Genomic DNA, 20,615 nt, shown 5'->3' on the forward strand with positions numbered 1-20,615 from the left:
CAACTGTTGCATAATAACAACTAATGTGTCAACAACACTCTGTTCAGCTGTTGTATGAATGTTTTCTGAACCAGCGGGATTATTTATATTGCTACCGCTAGCCACAACAGTCTCAGAATTGCTATCCGTGGCCTCTGCTTCTGCGCAAACAGCTGAAGGCTGTTGCACGTCCCGTTGCTGATTCAATGACATTTTAAATGCCGCTCTAGTCAATACCATTAAATAATATCAGGTTCTAATCACTAAATACAGTTTCAAATTTATTGTCGTAGACACACTTAACTTTCAAATTACTTCACAGATGGTATAAAGTTCAATGTACAGATACGAAAATCACACAACATACAGTTCTACAATCTAATTACTATCTGGAAAAAAGTTCTTTCTAAATCGATTTCAAACTATTTTAACTACAGGATAAAAAAATTAGATTTCTCTGGCCTTGTTCTGTAGTCTCGTTGTTGTCCAATAGTTGAAATCGTTTCTTGGTATCAACAATCTTTTACTATGGGCACCGTATCTCACTTCAGGTTCGTTACCTCTCGTTCTCGTTGGTTTTCATGAAACAAAAAATACATATATTATATAACAATCCAAGAGAGTCCTGTCACACTGGCGCCACTGTAATTTTTCCTCCTATCTATGTAGTTCTCAATTCGTTCGAGCAATCAGTCATTCATAATATGAAACACAGTCATAGCTCATTCACTCAAAATGATTCAGAAATTTTACTTGTTAGAATGAAATCAGGCGATGATTCTTCTTCTCTGGAGGCTCGTGCTTTACGGCAGTCTGCTAATCTGTACAAATAAAATGCCTCGTAATTTTTGGGAGCGTTGTATAATCAGTCGGGAAACCTCAGATCAAGCGGATATTTGGCTTTGATGGAGTTTAACCTTCCGAAGAAGTAATGGAGCTCTTGGATTATTAAATGCAGGTTCGTATCCGGTCTTTCGGAAGTTCCCTTCTGATTAACAACTACGCAATATATCGATGAATATCATTAATTCTCAATTGTCAAATACACACCTTTTGTATAAAGGAGCAATATATATATATTTCCCTTTTAATCGTACAATTTCGTCTCAGTTATCTTCTGTCATAAATCTCAATAATCAGATTACAATTCTTCAAACCAAGCTCAGGCTAATCGGCACGAAGACAATCTCGGAAGCTTTCTTCTTCTAACAACCACCAGAGAGAGTACTACAAAGAATAATTATGCGCTCATGGCATATCTATTGTATGAAACTATTTTGCCCATGGATTCTGCGAGTATGAAGATAGAAAATTAATAAACGTCATTCAAGGGTAGAATTATATCAGAATAATTCATCGAATGTAAAGAGTTATTACAAGATGAATACACTAAGCAGATTCAGAAGGATGTAGGCTGCAGTAGGTACTGGGAGATGAAGAAGCTTGCACAGGATAGAGTAGCATGGAGAGCTGCATCAAACCAGTCTCAGGACTGAAGACCACAACAACAGCAACATCAATTTTCAAACGTCATACCTACCTTTCTGAGAATAAAGTAACAGAAAAACCAAACGTTGCGAAAATGATAGGGACATCTAGAACTTACAAGCCACTAATAATGATCTTCTGGATATTATAGCTCGCCTTATTTCTGTGCTTGCTAAGAAAACGTGGAGAGGAATTCCACCTTACGCAAGATGCCTTTTTATAGTATTGTTTGTACCTAGATACGTTTCACCATTTCATGTGTTAGCTTCCAGGAGATTATTTGTTCATTTTCTTTTAAAATTCATTGTTACGTTTTAAGCTTTTTTGCAGGTTATATGCACTTTTGGCTCAAAAGTATTAACATTTGCAAAAGGGGCCATTATTAGACGTAAAGTATTTTACATTTGTTTTCATACAGTGCAAAGTAGTGTGTCACTGTGTTGAGGTGTTGTACAAGGGGATCAAAAACAATCTGAAATATTTGCAAGTGCGTTGCTGGGTAAGTTGTGATGAGAAATAATTGTTCAGAAAAAAATACGATACGCTGCGCAATTTCGAACTTAGTTAGCACTGAAGTCAGCCACTCAGGCCATTGAACGTGTACATACAACAGCCCTGCGAGATGCAGTGTCAGTTGTTCTCATAGTGTAGATCATGGTGCACGAGACCCCTTAGCCTTTGTCTCGGGTTCGATCCTTAGTGTCGTCCCATGTCCAATTTACGTATCGTTGTCTTGTTCGGTCTCATTAAACCAAAGAAAGAGGACGTTTGGCGACACCGTCTCTGGCGGGCTACTTGAACTTACGTACGCAACGGACTGAGCGGCTAACGTCAATGCTAATTAATTCGGAACCGGCAGCGTATCGAAGATTTTTTCCTTAACAATTATTTTTCAGTACAGCCTACCTGCAACACCCTTGGAAGCTTTACAGACTGACCTCCCTACATGTTGTTCAGTAACGATATGTTTAAATATGTTAGTTTTATATTGAATATGGAAATAATTCCCCCACCCCTATGAACCATGGAGCTTGTCGTTGCTGGGGATGCTTGCGTACCTCAGCGATATAGATAGCCGTTCCGTAGGCGCAACCTTGGAGGGGTATCTGTTGAGAGGCCAGACAAACGTGTGGTTCCTGAAGAGGGGCAGCAGCCTTTTCAGTAGTTGCAGGGGCAACAGTCTGGATGATTGATTGATCTGGCCCTGTAACATTAACCAAAACGGTCTGCTGTGCTGGTACTGCGAATGGCTAAAAGCAAGGGGAAACAACAGCCGTAACTTTTCCTGAGGGCATGCAGCTTCACTGTATGGTTAAATGATCATGGCGTCGTCTTTGGTAAAATATTCCGGAGGTAAAATAGTCCCCCCTTCGGACCTCCGGGCGGGGACTACTCAAGAAGACGTTATCATCAGGAGAAAGAAAACTGGCGTTCTACGAATAGGAGCGTGGAATGTCAGATCGCTTAATCGGTCAGGTAGGTTAGAAAATTTAAAAAGGGGGATTGATAGGTTAAAATTAGATATAGTGGGAATTAGTGAAGTTCGGTGGCAGGAGGAACAAGACTTTTGGTCAGGTGAATACAGGGTTATAAATACAAAATCAAAGAGGGCTAATGCAGGAGTTGGTTTAATAATCAGTAAAAGAAGTAGGAACGCGGGTAAGCTACTACGAATAGCATAGTGAACGCATTATTGTAGCCAAGATAGACACGAACCCCACTCCAATCACAATAGTACAAGTTTATATGCCAACTAGCTCTGCAGATGACGCAGAGATTGAAGCAATGTATGATGAGATAACAGAAATTATTCAGATAGTTAAGGCAGCCGAAAGTTTAATAATCATGGGGGACTGGAATTCGATAGTAAGAAAAGGAGCCGGCTGGTGTGGCCGAGCAGTTCTAGGCGCTACAGTCTGGAACCTTGCGACCGCTACGGTCGCAGGTTCGAATCCTGCCTCGGGCATGGATGTGTGTGATGTCCTTAGGTTAGATAGGTTTAAGTAGTTCTACGTTCTAGGGGACTGATGACCTCAGATGTTAAGTCCCATAGTGCTCAGAGCCATTTGAACCATTTTTAAGAAAAGGTAGAGAAGGAAAAGAAATAGGTGAATATCGACTGGGAGAAAGGAATGAAAGAGTAAGCCACCTGGTGGAATTTTACACAGAGCGTAATTAAATCATATCTAGCACTAGGTTTAAGAATCATGAGAGAAGATTGTATACGTGCAAGAGACCTGGAGAAAAAGGAAAGTTTCAGATGAATTAAATAATGGTTAGACAGAGATTTAGGAACAGATATGAACTCTGACCACAATTGATTGATTATGAACTGCAGACTAAAACTGAAGAAACTGCAAAAAGGAAGGATTTTAAGGAGATGGGACCTGGATACACTGAAAGAACCGGAGGTTGTAGAGGATTTCAGAGGGAGCATTAGGGAACGCTTGACAAGAGCAGGGGAAAGGAGTACAATAGAAGAAGAATGGGTAGATTTGAGAGATGAAATAGTGAAGGCAGTCGAGGCCTAGTAGAAATCCTTCGGTAACACAAGAGATATTGAATTCAATCGATGAAAGAAGAAAATATACAAATGCAATAAATGAAGCAGGCGAAAGGGAATACAAACGTATCAAAAATAAGATTTACAGAAAGTGCAAAAAGGCTAAGCAGGGATGGCTGGAGAATAAATGTTAAGATGTAGAAACATATATAGATATAGCCTACAGGAAAATTAAAGAAACCTTTGGGGAAAGAGAACTACCTGTATGAATATCAAGAACTTAAGTGGAAAACCAGTTCTAAGCAAAGAAGGGAAAGCAGAAAGGTCGAAGGAGTATATGGTGGGCCTATACAAGGGAGATGCACTTGAGGGCATTATCATGGAAATGGAAGAGGGCGTAGATGAAGATGAGATGGGAGATATGATACTGCGTGAAGAACTTGACAGATTTGAAAAAAAATTAAGAGTAAACAAGGCCCAGGTTACTGATAGCCTTGGGACAGCCAGCCATGACAAAACTCTTCCATCTGGCTGATGAGCGAGATGTATGAGACAGGCGAAATACCCTCAGACTTCAAGAAGAATGTAATAATCCAAATTCCAAAGAAAGCAGGTGCTGACAGGGGTGGAAAGCGCGGAGTGGCCGCACGGTTTGAGGCGATATGTCACAGACTGCGCGGCCCCTCCTGTCGGAGGTTCGAGTCCTCCCTCGGGCATGGGTGTATGTGCTGTTCTTAGCATAAGTTAGTTTAAGTAGTGTGTAAGGTTAGGGACCGATGACCTCAGTAGTTTGGTCCCTTAGGAATTTACACACATTTGAATATTTGAGGAATGAAAATTACCCAGCTCTCAGTTTAAAAAGTCACTGCTGAAAAATACTAACACGAATCCTTTACAAGAGAATGGTGAAACTGGTAGAAACCGCCCTCGGGGAAGATCAATTTGGATTCCGGAGACACGTATGAACACGCGAGGCAATACTGACCCTACGTGTTCTCATGGAAGATAGATTAAGGAAAGACCAACCTACGTTTATAGCATTTGTAGATTTAGATAAATCTTTTGATAATGTTGACTGGAATACTCTCTTTCAAATTCTAAAGCTGGCAGGGGTAAAATCCAGGGAGCGAAAGGCTATTTAGAATTTGTACAGAAACCAGATGGCAGTTATAAGAGTTTGGAGGCACGAAAGGGAAGCAGTGGTTGAGAAGGGAGTGAGAAATGGTTGCAGCCTGTTCCCGATGTTATTCAGTCTGTATTTTGAGCAAGCAGTAAAGGAAACAGAAGAAAAATTTGTAGTAGGAATTGGTCCTGGGAGAAGAGGTTTTCCGATGACATTGCAATTTTGTGAGAGACAGTAAAGGACATAGAACAGAAATTGAACGGAATGGACAGTATCTTGAAAGGAGGGTATAAAACGAACATCAACAAAAGCGAAAGAAGGATAATGGAATGTAGTCGAATTAAATCAGGTGATGCTGAGGGAATTAGATTAGGAAATGAGACACTGAAAGTAGTAAATGAGTTTTGCTATTTGGTAAGAAAAATAACTGGTGATGGTCGAAGTAGCGAGGACATAAAATGTAGATAGGCACTGACAAGAAAAGCGTTTCTAAAGAAGAGAAATTTTTTAACATCAAGTATAGATTTAAGTGTCAGTGAGTCCTTGCTGAAAATATTTGTATGGATGTAGCTACGAATAGATTTGAAACATGAACAATAAACGGTTTAGACAAGAAGAGACTAGAAGCTTTTGAAATGTGCTATAAAAGAATGTTGAAGATTAGACGGATAGATCACGTAACTAATAAGGAGATACTGAACACAATTTGGGAGAAGAGAAATTTGTGGTACAACCTGACCAAAAGAAGGGATCGGTTGGCAGTACACATTCCGAGGCATCAAGAGATCTCCAGTTTAGTACTGGAGGGAAGCGTGTGGGGTAAAAATGGTAGTGGGAGACCAAGAGATGAACACATAAAGCAGATTCAGAGGGATGTAGGTTGCAGTTGTTACTCGGAGATGAATAGGCTTGCACAGGGAGATGAAGAGGCTTGCGCAGGATAGAGTAGCATGGAGAGCTGCATCAAACAAGTGTTAGGACTCAAGACCACAGCAACAACAACAAGCGATGCAAGTGGCTGCGTTTCATTACGTCACCATTCCGTTATATTTTACTGCGCACCGCTACGGCGCGACGATTTCAAAACATTGGTTGTTGGCCGTTACATTGATACAGTCCATGGCATAAGATTTGAAACTGTACACGCGTTTCTATGGAACTTCATTCCTATATCAGTTATGGTTGTTACTCTACTTGGTTCTAAAATTACTTACTTAATATTGAACGTCTTTTCATTCACGTAATGAGTTTTAAAGGTACTTACAGGACGTCTCATTTCATCACTGATCACATTTATACGAAATGTTTCCCAGGTCCACTTATAGTTTTGCGCTGTAAACATCTTTCATATACAGTTCACGTTTATCATAAATCAAGTAAGCACTCTTCTTTTCTCCTCACATTGACGTGGGCAATATCACACATTAGAATAGTTTATGTCTAATTTAATTAGTCACATTTAATTTGTGACTGGAGTACATCTTGTCAAAATTTGCAGTTGATGCATTCTTGCATTAGTGTCAGTTACAATTCAAATTTGCATCAAAGGAAAGTGTCCTCTGCAGAACGTGAGACCACTTGATCGCACTGGACTACAGGTGTCAAGTATGTTGTACAATGTTGTTTTCATTCATACAGATTCATACGTCTCTGTCGTTGACGTGATAAAAAGAGAACCCACATGCATGTCATGCATCTGTTTGTTTCCTAGCTGGAAGCAAACACACGATCTTAAATGAGTCTAAACATAACTCGAAACAACAACCGGGCAAAAATCGTCCAGAATTGTGTCTCTGCAAAGCGGGAAACATCGATCCGTACGCGGAAGTCTACGGCACAAGCGCCTAGCCTACGTGGTACACATGTTCACAGTCATAGCACGACTTCAGTATATTTTCGTCAAATATTCAGGTAATGGGTTTCTTACGTAACATTATAATCCCTACATATATACACAAAAATAATAGAGTGACATAGTTACACACAAAAACCAGTTGGATATTAAATTCATGAAGTGAGTGACTAGTTGCATCACAAGAAAAGATATTCATAAATCAAGATACTTTAAACAGCCTAATGTACAAGAATGTTTCTAGTCAACAGAGTTTTGCACACTTGAAGTGAGTTCATTTGCTCTTGAGCTTACACCTACTATGTACATAATATAAAACTTACTTATTAGCAACAAGAGAATAATTACTGATTACTAATTACGTGGATCACAGCGAAATGTTGATTATTAAACTACAAGTCGTTTTATGTCAGCGTGAGGGTAAATTCCTTTTATCTTCTTTGTGTCTGGATTTGCGAGTACTTAACATCCTCCGTATGGCATGTTTACTATTTTATGTGGTCCTATATACAGTAAGTGCCACTTAATTTAGCATTTTTCGTCACTCCTTCATCATGCCTTTTTCTGAGACCACGGCACAGAATACGCGGCACGACAAAAGGTCTGATCTTATTACACTTGCATGTCGTACGTGTATCCTCGTATCACCCCTACTTTTACCGAGAAACCCTCCTTATAATGGCTTACTAGCTCACGCTGTTGTTCGGCTCTTAAGTAATCTGATTCTGCTACTTTAGCCTGCACTAAATTATTTATATTACTTGCCCCTTCGTTATGGACTAGATTTATGTTACAGTAACCTCCCTCTGGACTGTTGTTGTGTAAAAGCAAAACACCAGGTCGTACGCATTTCACCTTGACCCCTTGGCAGTACTTACCGCCGGCCGAAGTGGCCGTGCGGTTAAAGGCGCTGCAGTCTGGAACCGCAAGACCGCTACGGTCGCAGGTTCGAATCCTGCCTCGGGCATGGATGTTTGTGATGTCCTTAGGTTAGTTAGGTTTAACTAGTTCTAAGTTCTAGGGGACTAATGACCTCAGAAGTTGAGTCCCATAGTGCTCAGCCATTTGAACCATTTTTGAGTACTTACCAAGAATGTCAATCGTTTTTACAAGATTAAGCACAATCTTCTCTCCATGCTCTATTAAGCGAATAAGCTCGCGTGAGAGGTCGATCTGTGCGTCCCTCTCCTTTTCCGACAGTGACGTCAGCCTAGACGTGGTGGTCAGTCACGTGGATTGTAGAACCAGTAGCCCCCACAATGTTGTACGCGAAATATGGGCAAAAGCTGGACCTAATTGATCCTTTTGAAGACGCTTTAATCCATAACGGAAATAGAAGCTCCTGTGTCTATAAGTAATTGCGCATCAACACCGTTGATGGAACGGTTAACAGCGGCTTGTACCACTTCCAATTGGTCTTTCGAACAATTACGGGTTTTCTGAGACAACTCCTGCCTCAGGTCATCCTCTCCATTGTATCGCTTCATGGCTAAGTGTCGTTGTGTTGAGCCTTCACTCCGAACCGCGACTGACTGACGATGGCCAACTGATCGCCCACAGTTTGACGCCTCCAAATGTGAACTTTCCTCAGCTTCCGTCACATCCACAATGCGTACACTGTGTGACTGCGTCTGATTCGGTGATGCACATGTTTGCTGTGACTGCCTTTGTTGCTACTGACTACTGTGTGGCATCGATATCGCCAACATCTGATTAATGAGCATGTTTTGTGGCTGCTGGGGTGGCGGAGCTGTATTTTGAATCGAACCCCAGGTTCCGGGACTCTGCCACGACCCGTTTGCTGTCCTCGTATTTTTATTGCGGTTGTGGCTATCAAAACCGTTATTCTTTCGCCTTTTTCTCCTATAGTGGTTGTTGCTACCGTTCTGGTAGTTTCGATTGTTGTTACTGGCAGCTTGATAGTTATCACAATTGGCACTAGATTTTGGCCTAACGTTATTGTTCTGACCGTTGTTTCCGGTGCTATTTTGCCTGTAACTATTATTGCTCCAGCTGTTGTCGTTCACTTTCTTGGCGTCCTCCTGTATGAGGTCCAAGGAATCGATAATTGACAGGAAATTATCGAGGTCAGTATCTGACTAATTTCTGTTGCCTTCAGTATTCTGAGAACGTCTCTATGAGAGATTAGTCCATCACAGTATCTGGTCATGTTAATATATTTGTCAATGTATTTTTCTGAGATTACCCGCTTTGGCATTGTATAATTCTGAGCTGTATACAAGCCTCCTAAGATGTTCCTGAACTCTTGTAGACCAGAACCGTCCTAGAAAGAAACTCTCAAAATCCAGATATGTATTGCATGTCTCTACAACTTGGAGTGCCTATAGTGATACATCTCCAGTTATATGTGAGATGACATACTGAATTTTCTGCCTTTCTGTCCATGATATGGGTAGAACACTTAGGAAATTCTATATAAATGTCACAGTGTGGATATTCTTTTTGTCATCATTGAAATTTTGGAACTGGGGATGTTTGATTAAACTTTACTCTTGCATTAAGTTCGTCACAGTTTGTATGCCTGGATCTGTGTAAGACCGGGTTCTTACACGGCATTCTTTCATCCCTAGTCACGGGTTTTGGTCTATTACCGTACTGAGGAACAGTGTGGCGTACATCATTTTGCTCTGCGCTGTTTTCATTACACATTTGCTTGTCAGTATCTACGACCTGCGTTTGTCAGTTACCTTGCCACAGGGGGAAGACAGAGTGTATAATTTCCCTAACACTAGTCATCTCCTCACAAAAGACTTGGCAGATTTCATCTTTGCCAAAAACTACCTCTGTTGTGGCATTTCCTACCTCTTCATTCACTCCCTCACCTATGTACTCATTTCGTCCACCTTGAAGTGACGTTTTCACTGGACCTTCTAAAGCGTCATCAGATACTTTCATTTCTTGCAGATCTACAGTCAGTTTTTTCACTTCATCCGGCAAGCATCTGCAGTTAGTCTGCAAAGTAGTGACGTCTTTGCGAATAATATCTAGACTCTCATTAACATTTTCCACGATAGCTTTATCGCGAGCATCGAAGACTACATTTAGTCTTGGCACTAACTCCTCGTCTCGAGCATTAGTGAGTGATTTAGTTGCTTGATATTTTCCTTCTTCCTAAGCTCCTGTTTCGCATCTCGCTCTTTTTCTGACAGAGCATCTTTCCTACCTCATTCCTTTTCAAACTTGATCAGGAGTGGTTTTTCCTTAAGGGCCTGTCCCTCTTCACGCTCTTGTTCTCTAACATCCAGTTTTCGTAACAGGTTAGTAATTAAATCTGTTCCTGGCACGTTCTGTTTAGAGGATCAGCTGACGCTGCCCACTGCACAAAAATATCGATAACATTTTCACTGATGGGCGTAATAAACATAGTTTCTTTGTCAGCTACGTCTTGTTCTGGTTCCGGAATACTTTTATCTGTATTTTGGGTTTCTGCTTCATATGCGGGAGTTGCGGTTGTCGGTGCAGTCGGTCATTGTAGTATCTGTTTCCTGCACAGTATCAATATCCTCGACGTCAGGGATTTCCTTTCAGCTTGGCCTATCCAGTGTGCTAAGCTATTATGACACTTCACACGCAATACACATAAAATACTCGAAATACAAAAAAGAACTTACAACTAAACATAGAAATATTTCCACAAAATTGTTTATCGGCTGCTCTTGAAAGTCGCTCCAACAACTAAACACTGTCTCGCAGATGATCTTTCGCACGTAACTCGTGCTGCGCTTATCTATAGTCAGTTCAAAAAATATGCTGTGCGCTTGTAGCGTAAGCTTACTGGTATGAAACCTGGAAGTGAACACATAATGTCCTTACTTATGATAGCTTATCTAAATAAGACTGTGATACAGTTTAGTATAAGTGACCAACTCCAGTTTACTAGATAATTTGATTTTGTTTCCTTTGTTTTTTTCCTCTCAATTCATTTAAACGTCGAAATACATGAAAAGAAAATACATGTTCATTAGTATGTACAACTTATGACTATATATCTACAAAATTCAGATAAAATTTGTTTACCTGGCCACCTTTATGGAGTGCCAGTAGTGTAGTGTAATTATATAGTGTAGTGTAGTGTAAGTGTAACGCGTTTTATGAAATAGTCTTTTAAACAGATGATGGTTAACTACTTCCATCAAAATCTTTTAAACTGCAAAAATGTTGACTCAGACTTATTACACCCAACCCTTCGGTGTGCTAGATAATTGATTATAATTATTTCCTTTCATTGCAGTTACGCCATCGTGCAGATACGTTATTGCATTCCAAAGTAAAAACAATATATGACCATGAATTATTTTTGTCTCAGGGGTTGAAACCTTAGCGTTCAATTTATGTGTATTTATTACTAGCACATTGATTTGTTAATTTTAATTCAGTGAAGTATATTTACTTATAGCTTTCTCTGTAGTGGCGCCTACATGAAAAAATAACGTACTCGACGTTAGTGACCCAGTACGGCAAAATTTGCATCGGAAAATGAAAATAATGGCGGAGATGCTTCAATACCTACATAAATTCATAAATTAAATTAGTTATCTCAATAATACCTGGGCTGGAAGAGCCGTGATTACCAAAAACAGTTGTAGCGACCGTAATGGCGCACAACAATAGGGTAAGAGTAACCGATGAAACTTATAATAACTGCAGGGAAAAGACACAGTTCTTCTATAAATAAAATATTGTTTCAATAATAACAAATAATATTTTGTTTTCTGAAAATGATTTAGATAAATGAACAATTATTACACTTATTACAGACCTCTTGAACTACTCCAAAAGGAACAATGTCTTCCTTTTTTATCAGACAAATGAAAAGTAACGGGGTATATGTTGTCTTCTTAAGTTATTGCCTACATAGATAATAAATCGTGCTTATTGTATTTGTCCTTTTCACTCGATGCACTTCACATGAAAAAATGTCAATGTCTTTCACATGTTACAGAAAAATATTAAGTCATTTTTTCAAGTATGTTCACTGGAAAAAATACATCAATAGACTGTACAGTGACTAGATGTCTTGAGAAGTCTGAGTTGACCTTAAGTGTTTTCAGTCTTTCTTGATGCTTTATGTGTTTGGTTTCTATTATAATGTTCTCTATAATTCTGTGGGACACCATTATGTTTATGTTGTGTTTCGGATGCTTTTCAAAAAGACTGCTTTCATTTTCAAATAAATTAAGTCTGTTTGATAATTCACTCTTTTGTGAAAGATATGTTTATTATATTGATGTTGTGACTGGTTAACATTTTAGTGAGTTCCTTTTCTCGGATTTTCTGTTTTCTTTCTATTATGGTATCTGTTTATGTTCTAACCCTGTGCATTAATTCACTATAATTTTTTGAAAAATTAAATAAAATACATTTTTAAAACAGACAAAAAAGCATAAAATAAATTTCCCTACCGCTTTAGAGATTCCTAACCCCATATAGATAGTCCTGGAAATTTGTGATTGAGAATTTGTAATAGCCATGCCAGTAAGTGTAAAATTGAAAAAGAAGAATGTCTTTTGCATGAAATAGATAATACTCAGGACTGTAGAGTATAGTTGTTGTTGAAAATATCACTTAACAGTTATATCATTTGCAGAGAAATTATTTTATACTTTCTTGTCTATTTTAAAACGTGTCATATTAAGAAGATTTTTATTTTACTAATTAACTTCTGCTTTTTAGTCATGCATACATGAAATTGTTCAGTCGATTTCAAACATTTTGATAAGACATATGATAGATTACGGGTTTATTTCTGTTTCTCTTCACCTGAGCCCATCAATATTTTGCTCCCTCCTAAGTATATTTCACGAAAAGACCGTTAAGGTAAAAAGCAGAGTGATTCGAGCTCGCACGAAGCTTACCAGCCATCGTTGTTTCTGTGAAATATTCACGACTGGAAAAGAGAAGGGGGGAAATAGCTGTGGCACACACGTACCCTCCGCCACACCAGAAAGGGATTTGATATTTCATTGTCATCCGGTTATCAGTTATGATTAAAGTTCAAAGTCTCTGGCTCATCGAGAAGTTCGTTTAAAATCAGTTTCAAAATTTCTACCGAATACATAGAGGGACATAAAACAGAGTCCGCCACACAAGAGGCAAGACTACTTGATACGGTATTGTCACCCACCTCTGAGCTGTTTTGAATGTTTCAAGTCTTAATTTCATCGGAAAGTTAGTTTAAAATCAATTGTAAAATTTGTAGCGAACAGACTGGGAAGAAAGTGACCTAGTAAAAGCATATTAAAAATGGTAGATACTTAATATGATTATCGAGTTTTATATGCAGCCTGTATTGTTCATTATTCAATGCTTAGCTTTTGGAATACGAAGACCAAAATTCTTGCTTTATCTACATGATTTCCACTTCAGGTTCTGTCTATTGTGCTGCAGATTACAAATTGTTTACAGTTACGACTAATAGGCCAAAATACTTTGTTACATTTTATATTATGTATTGTTTTTAGAAGTTTAATGGTTGTATTCTGGAATTTGTTGAAGAGCTGCGAGCTATACGTGGTTTGGCGAAGAAATAATTATTTTCTGGATGTTGCAGCTCTTCTTATTTCTGTGCTTGCTAAGAAAAACTGTAGAGGAATTTCACCTTATGCAAGACACCATTTTACAGTTTTATTTTTGTTTTTACTCAGACATATTTCAGCACAGATAAGTTTGACACAGGGTAATTTTCAGTTGCGTGAAGGCCTGCCCACATGGCTGCGCTTTTAGCCTAACAGGCAATATTCCAGCCAGGTAAAGGCGTGTAAGTACAGCCTGCCTTACCTGCTGCTAACAACAAATTCGACAGGGTTCGTGAACCCACAGGTAGAACAGGCAAATCAAGTTAAGACAAGACGGAAGACGCTCAACTGAGGGGAAAAAACAGATATAGTGATTTCTTGAACGAAGGCGGAAACGATTCAAAGAAACAGCATTCCTTACTTATATGTTCGTATAGCAACAGTTTGCAGCCTAGTGTTCACATTCATAATGCTTTGTGAAATACTGATAAATATGAGTGCACACTTCGATTTTATATTCGTTAAGTTATAACGTTATCAAATTTGCGAGAGTACATTGCTATTATAGTTCCTACATTAACCGTGTGACACATATACTTCCCAAATTTTTCGATAGATCTCATAAGTCCAAAAAGTCCCGAGACTGGTTTTATTACTGCTTATTCACCCCCAGGTTGGAACCTGTGCACCCCATCTGTCTGCATCTAGAGTTAATTCAAGTGAGTGAACGTTTTCTAAATGTTTGCGCAGCATGTATATGAAGTGGGACGTGGGTGCCAGCCTGGCATTCACCTAGTGGGATGTGGGAAACCGCCTAAAAACTACATCCAGGCCGGCAGTCTCACCAGCCTTCGTCATTAATTCGATCTGTGTCAGGCCCACCTCTTCGAATCCCGGAAGCGGCAACGAGCGAGGTGGCGCAGCGGTTAGCACACTGGACTCCCTTTCGGGAAGACGACGGTTCAAACACGCGTCCGGCCATCCTGATTTGGCTTTTTCGTGATTTCCCTAAATCACTCAAGGCAAATGTCGGGATGGTTCCTTTGAAAGGGCATGGCCAACTTCCTTTCTATCCTTCCCTAATCCGAGCTTGTGCTTCGTCTTTAATAACCTATATGTCGACGGGGTATTACACCCTAATCTTACTTCCACAAGCGGCACGTTAATGCGTTCAGCTGTCCGGAGACAGGAGGAGGGGGGGGGGGGGGGGGGAGTAGCTGATTTTATTCCTGGCTTAAAACGACGTCATCGAAGTAACTACGGTGGCAGCTTGAACTCTGAACTGACAGCAGCTATAAACAACATATGCGCATTCGATCGATCAGTTGCGAGCAGGTAGTGTCAAGTAGTGGGCGTGGAGCCACAGTGTGTCAACACTGTTGTATAACAGATTACAGTGAGACAAATTCTCTAAATCAAGTGTTCCGGGCTCTCTCTGGAATGTTTTGGAGAAAAGTGTGTGCAAAGTTCGTACCATACAACTTGACTCCCGAACAAAAACCCCAAGGGGCGGGGGGGGGGGGGGGGGGGGGCGGCTGCCGCAACTTGATAGAAATGCAAAGGGAAGACAATTCTTTTTTGGAAACAGTCATCACGGCTGACGAGACACGGTGTTACCTGTACCAAACCACCACAGAAAGGCAACGTACAGGCGTTCATATGAAGAGTCAACTCTTTGACGACATAGCCGACATTCAAGTCAAAGGGAAGCGCCCGTTGAACAACATCCCAAAGAAGGAGTTTTTTGACGGTTTCATATGGCCTTATGAACATACTGTGCGTTGTGCTTAAGTGAGGGAAGACTACGTAGAATACCTGAAGCATTAAAACCATCATCTTAACGTTTCTCTATTTTTATTAACTTTTTAGACAGATGGGATTTGCTTTTAAACGCTATAGTTTTCTGAACTGCAGTTTCTTGGACGTTGTGCTAAAGCGATGTACTGTTCACTGGTGTAAACTAGTTATTATTACTGCTCTAAAATCAAATTCATTTCTGGAACGTTAAAAGTAGGGGTGACTGCAACTTATACTTGTGTGGTGGGTGTGGTGGAGAGGGGGGGGGGGAGGGCGGGGAGAGAACGAGACAGGGAAACAGTAACATACTCTGACGGCCCCACCCCTCTCCTCTCAGAATTCAACGCTGGATCCAGGCCTGGAGAGAAATATGAATGCGATAAGAATTCTAGTGCACTGTCTCTTCACTCAGCTCAGAAGAAGTGTATGTAGGACGTTATAAGAGAAAACGTTTTACAAGGAGCAGGGCAGCTCATTTAACAAGAGCTAAAACATAGTTTCAAAACCATATTTTACGCATTAAAAAGAATTGGGTGAAACCAGTTTGCATTTGGGTAACTGCTGATTAATATGGGGCACGCCATACTAAGTAGTGAACCGTAAGATCAGGTCACCATTTGTTCACTCATTGTTAGATGCTGTTAGACATGCATCAGTCGAGCAACTATTGCGATTACCATAGCCAGTTGACAACTAGAAGACGCCGGTTATCACGATACGTTGACGGAGCAACCAACTCAGTGTTACAAGAACGAGTTGGGCTGTTAATCCAGCTGATGATCAAGAGGTCACAGAGTGTTTAAGCTATTCAACACACACACAAATAATAAGGTTCAAATGGCTCTAAGCACTATGGGACTTAACATCTGAGGTCATCAGTCCACTAGACTTAGAACTACTTAAACCTAACTAATCTAAGGACAACACACACATCCATGCCCGAGGCAGGATTCGAACCTGCGACCGTAGTAGCAGCGCGGTTCCGGACTGATGGGCCTAGAACCGCTCGCCCACAGCGGCCGGCTTAAATAATAAGGCAGGAATTGCAAATGTTCTTCCCACTTCGCTGCTAACTAAGGACTAGCTACTGATTCCGCTTTAAGCTGGTTGCTTAATGAATACTTTGCCAAAGGAAAATTTCAAACTACTTGGAAAACTACTTTGTGAAGGATAGAGATTATATCCGGTTAAAATCTCATATGGCCATCTGCCTTCCAAGTGTTCTTCGAAAGATATTTGAAGATGGATTAAACAAGATGTTTCTTGTAAAGCAAAAGTGGAGCGAGTAACGCTCGATATGGCTTAAGAAAGGGAAATCTACATCTACGCGTATGTGATTACTCTGCAATTCACACTAACGTGTTTGGTGGACGGTACATAGAAATATTTTAAGACTATTTCTACTGTTCGACTCTGCAACAGCCCGTGGGAAAAATTAACTCTACAATATTTCCGTGCGAATCCTGATTTCTCTTATTTTATGACGATGATCAGTTCTTGCGATGCAGGCGGGACTGAAAAAAATATTTTCACATTCGGAAGAAAAAATTGGTAACTAAAATTTCGTGAAACTATTTCGTCGCAACGAAAAACTACTTTACTTTGTTGCAGTGTTTGCCACCACTAATCACTTCTCATATCCGTCACACTATTTCCTATTTCGCGATACACAAAGTGGCTGCCCTTCTTTGAACTTTTTTGATGCCCATCTCGTAAGCATCACATATTGCGCAACAGTACTCTAGAAGTGAACAGCCTTCAATGTCATTGGCTGGAGTAGAATTGTCTCCAGTTGTGAGTCCCGCTTCGAACTGAGCACCGATGACGAGTGAACATGTGTGTGGAGGCGCCCCGGACAGCAGTGATTTGCCAACCCGACCTTGCGCGCCATGCGGCCCGACAACTGGGGGTGATGGTCTGCGGTGCCATTTATTTTTATAGCGAGACCCATTTGTCTTCATCGGCGGCACTCTTACATCACAGCGGTACGTCGACGATATTCCAGGCTCCGTTTTGTAGTCCTACGCAGCAAGCGATCCTGGGCCTACACTACAGCAAGATGATGCCCCCGTGCGCACGCAGAAACTTTCTACTGGTTGTCTTCGTGCTTTTCAAACCCTACCCTGGTCAGCCAGGTCACCGGAACTCACTCCAATCGAGAACGTATGGAGCATTATGGGCAGCGTCCTCCACCCACCTCCCGATTTTGGCGACCTGACGCACCAGTTGGACAAACTTTTGCACGATACCCCTGAGGAGGACATCCAGACTCTGTCAATCAATGCCAAGCTCAATAACTGCTTATATAAGGGCCAAAGATGGACCAACGCATTATTGATTTGCTCGTTGTGAAGCTATTTCTCTTGAATAAATCACTCAATACTTCTGAAATTATAATCACTTGTTTTTCTGTACATGTATATCGAATCTACTGATTTCAGTCCCATTCGGATAGTTCCTTCGTGGTGCGTATAGGCTGGTACAAACGGCTCAGAGCACAATGGGACTCAACTACTTAGGTCATTAGTCCCCTAGAACTTAGAACTAGTTAAATCTAACTTACCTGAGTACATCACACACATCCATGCCCGAGGCAGGATTCGAACCTGCGACCGTAGCGGTCTCGCGGGTCCAGACTGCAGCGCCTAGAACCGCACGGCCACTTCGGCCGGCGTGGTGCGTAATTTTTTTTCCCCTTAAGAACGTAGCTGCATGTGCTGATAATCTACTACTAGCCAAACGTAATAGCAAACTGCACCTAGAAACGAACTCGGAAAGTTCCCATCGCCACAGTTAAGGAGCAGTGTAATCTAAATAGAATTTTCACTGCATATCAGGAGTCAACTTTTTCTTTTTGGGTCATGAGTCTTGTCATCAGTAGTTTGATGCGGCCAGCCACGATTTCCTCTCTTGAGCCAATCTGCTCATCTCTGATAAGATTTTTTCCACAATTCGTGATTCGCATTCATACAACACTATAATCGAGTCGCACATTCGCAAAACTTTCCTTTTCAAAGTGAAAGCATATTTTTGATTCCAGCACATTTGTTCTCGTGTGGCGCGATCATTTTCTTTTATTAGACTCCTTCGTATATCTTCTTTGTTGCCCGGAAATAGCAGAATTTCTTCTCTTTGCCTACAACATGATGCCCAGTTTTGATATTACGTTTGTCGACAATCTCTTCCTGCTGCGATTTAATAGTTTCCTCTTTCTTCGGTTTTTTCTCAATCCATATTTTGCGCCCAGTAAATGGTTCATCCCATTCAGCAAGCCCTGCAAATCGTCCTCTGTTTCTCAGAGGGCAGTGCTAGTAAACGCTACGTTTAAAACTTTTGAGTTATGTAAATTGGCCCTGTTAGTTTTACATAAATAAATGGTAGTCCCTCCAAAATGATGAACAGGGAATTACTTAGTTACAAAATTATACAAGCGTAATAATTAATTCAATTTATTGAATTAAAGTGAACATTAAATAATCTGACGAACGATGAGAAAATCAAACTCCCACCTTGACAAATCTGGGTGAAGGATGTGGGCTCTGAATCTTTGGTAATCGCATCTCCATATAAAACAATAATATTTGTGAAGTCATACCGTGCAATGCTAGTATTGAAATTCAGATAGTGCTGTAAACAGTTTGCTGTGGATCTGTAGCCAGAGTTGAGAGCGTATTGATCCTAAAAATCTGGAAGCAAATCTTTAGAGTGAAGTCTGAAAACTATTAAGCTCAGCAGAAATTACACTCCTGGAAATGGAAAAAAGAACACATTGACACCGGTGTGTCAGACCCACCATACTTGCTCCGGACACTGCGAGAGGGCTGTACAAGCAATGATCACACGCACGGCACAGCGGACACACCAGGAACCGCGGTGTTGGCCGTCGAATGGCGCTAGCTGCGCAGCATTTGTGCACCGCCGCCGTCAGTGTCAGCCAGTTTGCCGTGGCATACGGAGCTCCATCGCAGTCTTTAACACTGGTAGCATGCCGCGACAGCGTGGACGTGAACCGTATGTGCAGTTGACGGACTTTGAGCGAGGGCGTATAGTGGGCATGCGGGAGGCCGGGTGGACGTACCGCCGAATTGCTCAACACGTGGGGCGTGAGGTCTCCACAGTACATCGATGTTGTCGCCAGTGGTCGGCGGAAGGTGCACGTGCCCGTCGACCTGGGACCGGACCGCAGCGACGCACGGATGCACGCCAAGACCGTAGGATCCTACGCAGTGCCGTAGGGGACCGCACCGCCACTTCCCAGCAAATTAGGGACACTGTTGCTCCTGGGGTATCGGCGAGGACCATTCGCAACCGTCTCCATGAAGCTGGGCTACGGTCCCGCACACCGTTAGGCCGTCTTCCGCTCACGCCCCAACATCGTGCAGCCCGCCTCCAGTGGTGTCGCGACAGGCGTGAATGGAGGGACGAATGGAGACGTGTCGTCTTCAGCGATGAGAGTCGCTTCTGCCTTGGTGCCAATGATGGTCGTATGCGTGTTTGGCGCCGTGCAGGTGAGCGCCACAATCAGGACTGCATACGACCGAGGCACACAGGGCCAACACCCGGCATCATGGTGTGGGGAGCGATCTCCTACACTGGCCGTACACCACTGGTGATCGTCGAGGGGACACTGAATAGTGCACGGTACATCCAAACCGTCATCGAACCCATCGTTCTACCATTCCTAGACCGACAAGGGAACTTGCTGTTCCAACAGGACAATGCACGTCCGCATGTATCCCCTGCCACCCAACGTGCTCTAGAAGGTGTAAGTCAACTACCCTGGCCAGCAAGATCTCCGGATCTGTCCCCCATTGAGCATGTTTGGGACTGGATGAAGCGTCGTCTCACGCGGTCTGCACGTCCAGCACGAACGCTGGTCCAACTGAGGCGCCAGGTGGAAATGGCATGGCAAGCCGTTCCACAGGACTACATCCAGCATCTCTACGATCGTCTCCATGGGAGAATAGCAGCCTGCATTGCTGCGAAAGGTGGATATACACTGTACTAGTGCCGACATTGTGCATGCTCTGTTGCCTGTGTCTATGTGCCTGTGGTTCTGTCAGTGTGATCATGTGATGTATCTGACCCCAGGAATGTGTCAATAAAGTTTCCCCTTCCTGGGACAATGAATTCACGGTGTTATTATTTCAATTTCCAGGAGTGTATTTGACTGACCATACTGGCCGCCTACTGCCGTAGCTAGATCGCACCAAGTTAATGTACAGTTGGAGGCTGAAGTGGCTGTGAAAATCAGTCACTGTTTTTGCAGCAACAACTTGCATCAGAGGCTAGGTTCAACTAAGCTCATCTGCTCCAAGATCGGCTCCTAGCGGTGGT

This window comes from Schistocerca nitens, chromosome 1 (genome assembly GCF_023898315.1).
Source record: "Schistocerca nitens isolate TAMUIC-IGC-003100 chromosome 1, iqSchNite1.1, whole genome shotgun sequence".
Classification (NCBI taxonomy): domain Eukaryota; kingdom Metazoa; phylum Arthropoda; class Insecta; order Orthoptera; family Acrididae; genus Schistocerca; species Schistocerca nitens.